Raw genomic sequence first — 7,135 nt, 5'->3', positions numbered from 1 at the left:
GAGGATAGTGGCTGTATGCTGACCACAGCACTAGACCCCAGACTAGTTGGAACCAGACGGTGGATAATTAAGGTTCCCAAAACATCACCCTGTGACCACACCACCAACCAATCAGAAGAAAGTCCACAAGCTGCAACCTTCATCCCAAATGTTGCCTTTAAAAACCCTTCCCTGAAAGCCACCAGGAAGCTTGGGTCTTTTGAGCATGAGCTGCCTGTTCTTGCTTGATGCCTGCAATAACTGCTCTACTTTCCTTCACCACAAACTGCTGTCAGTAAATTGTCTTTGCTGTGTGGTGGGTGAGCAGATGCAAGTTCAGCTCGGTAACATTATCTTACAGTTCTGGAAGTCAGAAGTCTGAAATGGGTCTTATGGAGCTAAAATCAAGGTGTTGGCAGGGTTTTGCTTCTTCTGGGGACTCTAGGGAAGTACCTGTTTCCTTGCTTTTTCGAGCTTCTTGAGGCTGCTTGCATTCTTTGGCTCATGGCCTCCAGCTAGCAATCCCATCGCTCCAGCTTCTTATGTTGTCGTATCTCCTTCTCTGACTCTTCTGCCTTCTTTTCCTTAAAAGGACACTTGTGATTACATTAGACCCACGAAATAATGCACGATAATCTCCCACATTGCAAGATTCTTAATTTAAACACATCTGCAAGTTCTCTTTGCCATGTAAAGTAACATATTTGCAGGTTCCAGGGAAAAGGATGTGGACATCTTTGGAGAAGCATTTCTCTGCCTACCACACCTATTAAGGGAATTGCTGCTTTTCTCTCTCAATATTAGAGCTGTTTCAAATTCCTTTGCCATGAGAGGACAAAACAGCAACGTAGATATGGTCCCTCAGAGACACAGAAACCCATTTTCCATTATCAGATGCAATTTCAGGAAATGGCCATGTTAAAGGACCATAAAGATAACGGCACCCCCTGGTTGAACAGATGGCCTCTGAGCACAGCTCTGAGATAGGTGCAATAACAGTTTCATGGCTGGGAAGCTGGGGGAGGGAGGGCGTGTTGCGAGTGCAGTGTAGGAAGGGGGTGTTTGAAAGGTAAAATAACCTCTGAGTAGAATGCTCAGCCTTACTGTCTCCTGAGTTTCTAGGTTATTTGGAAAACCCCCCTGGGGAGAAGTCAGCCAGCCTTGAAAAATAAGAACATCCTCTTTCTTAACTACCCTCTTGACCCTGAAAAGCTGAGATGGAGCAGGGGCTCAGAGAAATGTGGGAAAACTGAAGGAGCCTGGGCTTGGGAGTCAGACAGAATGGGGTTCCAGCCCCCACTCTGTGCAACTTGGAGCATATTGCTTAATCTTTCTGTAAAATGAAAATATCTGCCTCAGGGTTGATGTAAAGACTAGACACAATATACGTAAAGCTTACAGTATACTGGTTGGTTCGTGGCTGGTGCTCAAAATAGTCAGTGCCATTATTGCTATTATTATTATTATTATTATCATTAGAAAAGGAAATGAAAATTGGAGTCAAGTCTTCCAGGAAAAGTTCTCACACTGTTACAACCACTAGACATTTGACCCAACCAGGGGAGAGAATTTGAGGGCAAGAATGATGTACAAAAATGACTCTCTCTTTCCCACTCCCTGTGCCCAGACACCTGTCTAGAAGAAGTCTTGCGAGAACCTTCTTAGGCTCTAAGGAAAAAAACCTGAACACAGTAACACCCTTAGTCTTTTTTTTTTTTAATATTTATTTATTTATTCATTTTGGCTGCACTGGGTCTTAGTTACAGCAATCGGGATCTTTAGTTGTGGCATGGGAGCTCTTAGTTGTGGCATGCGGACTTCTTAGTTGTGGCATGCGGACTTCTTAGTTGTGGCATGCATGTGGGATCTAGTTCCCCGACCAGGGATCAAACCTGGGCCCCCTGCATTGGGAGCGCAGAGTCCTAACCACTGGAACACCAGGGAAGTCCCAACACCCTCAGTCTTGAAGATGCTAAAATTAAGCCAACAGGGAAGCAATTTAGTTCTTCAGATTCCTGGCTGAGTTACTCTAATTGTATTCTCTTCCCACAAATTTTGAGGTTTTGAAGAGGCTCCATCTTCCCCTCCAGTGTTCAGAACTAGTTGATACGAGTCATACAAAGAGAACTCAAAATATCACTGGCAATGCTGATGCAAGATCATGAATTTAGATCTACAACCGTGTGGATTTACCATCAATTCACCCCAATGAGATGAACTTACTTACCCAGACCCTGGCATAGCTGGACAAGTCAGGGACACCCCAAAGTGCTGGCCCTTGACTCTGGTCTGGCCAAAAACAGATTAGAATGCCTGCGTCCTGGAGACATGCTTGCTCCAAAATAAAATAACCCCAGAGAAGCTGATGGACCATGCTTAGTTCCATCCACCAAATTCACCAATCAGAAGTCCCACCTCCTCCCATGGGCAAGAATAGGTGAGAGGTAATGAAATAGGCCAGAAGAATTACTCTAGCAGGAATTCCTTTCTCTGCATCAAAACCTGAGGCCTGGATCACTTGCTCAGGGGGAAGCCAGCTGCCAGTCATAAGACTCTCAAGCAGCCCTGTGGTTGAGGAACTGAGGTCTCCCACCAACAACCAGCACTGACTTGGCAGGCTTATGTGTGAGTCACTTTGGAAGTGAATCCTAGCCCGTCAAGCCTTCAAATGCTGGAGCCTGTTGTGAATGATAGATTTTGTCAGTTAGGCAGATCAGACCCCCATTTGATGAGCAGCCAATCAGTGAAACAGATACCAAAACAATTGAAAATGGAGGAAGAAGATACAGTTGATGTGTTGGGCAGCAAAAATGAGGTGTCTACTAAAAAGAATACCTGCTACTTGACCCCAGAACTCGGTTCTACAAACAAGGATACATTCTCAGTTAGAAAGCTAGAATTTGGTCCCATCACTTCCTAGCAACTAGAGTGTCATTTTCTCTAATCTTTTATTTTCTCTTTTCCCATTTTGTTATGTGTCTGTGTACAAGAATATTGCATTTGTTTGGGGTTTTTTAATTTTTTTTTTTCTTTTTAAGTAAATGGCCAATGATGTGTTTTGACCAGCATCAGATGGACATGGAAAAGCTGTTTTTGTTCAATCTTTTCTCCATAATGGCATACTAGTTCAACTTTTATCTTTAAATTCTGTACGTTTTTAATAAAGAAAGTGAGGGATTTAGGATAAGCTCTGACTCCTGTAGGACCACGGTGCCTTAAATCCCAAAGATGAAAACTCAAGGAGTAGAAATAATAAAAAATCAAGCTGGTTTCTTGTGATTTGAGTTTGTGCATGTCAGTTTCTTGGGCAATGAACCCATCATCCTCAACCGATAGGCAAGAGAGTCACATAATGTTGAATGTCTAGACCTGGAAACAAACAAAAAACAAGCAAACAACAACAAACTCAACATCAAGAAGACATCAGAGCTCTGGAGGTCTCCTAACAGTATAACCGAAGGGGTGCTATGTGAAACAGAGACATGGTCAAAGGGAAAAAGGATGTACAGAAAAGAAAGACAACAAACAACAATAGAAGAAGGATGGGTGAGGGAATAGCTCCCACTTGACTCTATGCCACATGCCAGACAAATGCTCCTGGCATCACTTTTGGAAAACCACCTGGTTCTGAGAACCAGCCACCATTGTTGTTCAGCAGGAATGTGATTGGTGAGCTCGGGTGGGAGGAGGGTGTACTAAACCTTTGATAACTACAGATGGAGTTCATACATCACCAACAATGGCATCAAGCCAGAAAAGGAAAACTGTGATTTGACTAGAAAACATCCACCATTTAAGCCATTGGCTTAAAATGCGCTTTCTCCTCTTCCACACTTTCATTCCAAGGAAAGAAGACAATTGCTATGGAACCAATAATAACAATCAACCTTGGATGTTGTAAGTCTACTTATTTGAAACCCAGAAGAGTTTTGTTTCCTTAAATAGAAGCACGCTCTAGCAGCGCCTACACTCTATTTCATCTAATTCCTCATGAATTTGTATGTACAGTAAAGCAACTTGGTTAGTATGGTCCAGGAAGATGCCGTTATATTCTGATTATGAAGACTTCAAGCCTCACAGTCAGGCACGACAGGCAGAGCACTCATTTCTAAGAGTTAGAGTTCCCCACATGCAAGTCTGTGTCGGCGAGTGGGAATGCAGTGTCTGCCTTCCTCATAAAGTCGTGTCAATATAAACCGGAGGATTTCCTCTGTTTCCTCAGCATAAGCTCAGAACTGGTGCATATACATGACTTGATGGCTTCCTCCCTTTGCAAAAGAGAAAGACAAACCCCCTGCTGCTTTTCCTAGTTTGGGGCTGCCCAGGACAGCTCTGATCACAGGTGAGGCTTCACAAAAACAAGATGCAACCACTCGCAGCTCTGTTTGAGCCCAGCAGGGCTTCCAGAACACCAGAACCCCTCTGTTCATTATGAGCGTGCTTTCCAGTACCTCACTGGGTTGCTTCTTTGTTACCAGAGGAAGGAAGGCTGTTGGAGAGGGAGGGATGCCTTCTAGGACAGGAATCTCCTTCCTCCTAGCCCCACCTGGGTGGTCTACATCCACCCCCTTCAGGACAGCTAACTCTTAGGTCCTCTTGACCTCCTGACCCCATAGGCCAGAGCCCTCAAGTAGAGAAGGTTTCTGGCCTGCAGGGGACCTTGCATTTCCCCTGGGCCCCATGCCACCTCCTCAGATGGAGTAAGAGAAAGGGAACAATTTCCTCCCTCTTCCCCCTTTGTCTCTCTCTCTCTCTCTCTCTTTCTCCTCCTTATCTTCCCCTCTACACACACACACACACACACACACACACACACACACTGTGATCTTATGATATCATAAGAAATATATATTTGGTCTTCATTCCGGTTCCTGGCACAAAGCTTCTAAAACCCTTCTAAATTCCTGAGTGGCAGGGCTGAGTGGAGCGTCTTTCATTATTCATAATAAGCCCATACCTGAGTTTATGCTAATGAGGTGACTCTTGGAGGATGGGGGCTGGTTGCCAGAGGAACCAACCACAGAGGTTGAAATGTTGGAACTTTTAGCCCTACTCCCTGACCTCCAGGGAGGGGAGAGGGGCTGAGGATTGAGTTAATCACCAATGGTTAATGATTTAATCAAACATGCCCGCATGGTAGAACCTTCATAAAAACCCTAAATGACTGGATTCAGAGAGCAGCTGGTGGACGGTAACTAGACTTATGGTGATCGTTTTGAAATGTAGAGAAGTATTTGTTGACTGGATAAATAAACGCACACCGTAAGGGCTTTGAGTTGAGTTTTATTCCGTGTCTTACTGAGGACTAGAGCCCAGGAGACAGCCTCTCAGATAGCTCCAAAGAACTGTTCCAAAGAGGTAGGGGAGGGGCCAGGATATAGATGAATGTTTTGCTGAGAAATACATGTAATCGAGCATATATCTTGCTAAAAGATTACAGGCAATCACAAAAAACATATCACAAGTTAATAATTTTAGTGCTTCTCTATGGATGGGAAGATGCAACAATCTTGGGTCATTGAAATTCTTCCTTAGATATGCATCTTAACTATCTAGGGGCTCGTATAGCCACAACACAGAAAGCTTCACCCTGAATTCCTTTCAGGTTGTACTGTAGGTCTGTAATGGCAGCAGTTAATGACTTGATCTTTGTAGAACTGGAATGGCAGGCAACATTTTTTGTTTATGTATTGAATCACTGTGTTGTGTAACAGGAACTAACATAGTGTTGTAGGTATTCAAAAACAAACACACACCCCACCAGAGGCAGAGGTAGGGGGATGGGGAATTCAATGAAGGTTGTCAAAAGGTACAAACTTCCAGTTATAGGATAAATAAGTACTAGGGCTGTAATGTACAACATGATAAATGTAATTAACACTATGTTATATATCAAAATTGTTAAAAGAGTAAATCCTAAGAATTCTCATCACAAGGACAAAAATTTTTTTCTATGTCTCTAATTTTTTATCTATATGAGATGACGGATGCTCACTAAACTTATTGTGGTCATCATTTCATGATGTGTGTAGGTCCAATCATGATGCTGTACACCTTAAACTTACACAGTGCTGTGTGTCAATTATATATCAATAAAACTAGAGGGGAAAAAAGAGAGTATCTGGTGGGTAAGGAGGAATATTCTCCAAGCATTCAGATACCCTGCATTTCACAGAGTAATATTTATATACTCATATAGTTGAGTTTTGGGTTTTTTTTAGCATTTCCTTTTCCCTGCATTACTTGGTGTTTCTTTTTGTTTGTTTGTTTAATGGTTTTTCTTTTTAAGTTGAGAATTATGTTTTATTCGGCAGAAATTTTTAGGACTTCAAGCCTGGGAGGCAGCATCTCAAGTAACTCTGAGAGAACTGCTCCAAGGAGGCACAGGGGGAGCTAGGATATACAGGAATTTTGCAACAAAGGAAAAGTAGTCTGAACATCAAAAGATTATTGTTCATTAAAGAAAACTAGATATCTCAAGTTAAGGAATTTAGCGCTTTTCTGGGCTCACTGAAATCACTCCTTTCATATGGTGTTCCTTTTTAGATTATGTATTTCTTCAGCTGAAAGTCTAGTTCATTTATTATATACCAACTTAAAACTCAGTATCTCGAATTAGGATAGTCAAAAACAAAATAACTTTTCTTTACTTCCCTTTCCCCAAGCCATACATTACATCTACAAGAAGAAAATTCTAAATTCTGCAAGGGTAGGGATCTTGGACTATTTTGTTTAGTGATATAGTCTGGGCACCTCCGAGGGTGTTTGCCACACTGCTGGCACTCAACACTCAAGTATTCTGTCAGCAAATGAATGCATTCAAGAGCTGTCAATCATTTACTTTGCCTTACTCCAGTTGTTGTTAATTTAACCTGGGGTTGTATGCCCACGGTATTTTCTTTTCACCATCTAAATCCTTTTCAAGAATTGCTCTGTGTGTGTGTGTGTGTGTGTGTGTTCACTTTCTTTAATATCACTACATTACCATGTTATCACCATGGAATGTAAATTCAGGTTAGACAAGCAAATTTCACAAGTACAATAAAGCATTCTGTAGCATACCAAAGTTTGTATAAAGTCTGACCAATCCAGCTTGCTCATAAACCACTTCCATTATAGGTAATTTACTTAGTTTAACATTTATGATTCTTATAGA

This window comes from Balaenoptera acutorostrata, chromosome 2 (assembly GCF_949987535.1).
Source record: "Balaenoptera acutorostrata chromosome 2, mBalAcu1.1, whole genome shotgun sequence".
In the NCBI taxonomy this organism is placed as follows: domain Eukaryota; kingdom Metazoa; phylum Chordata; class Mammalia; order Artiodactyla; family Balaenopteridae; genus Balaenoptera; species Balaenoptera acutorostrata.
This window is presented reverse-complemented; position numbering follows the sequence as displayed.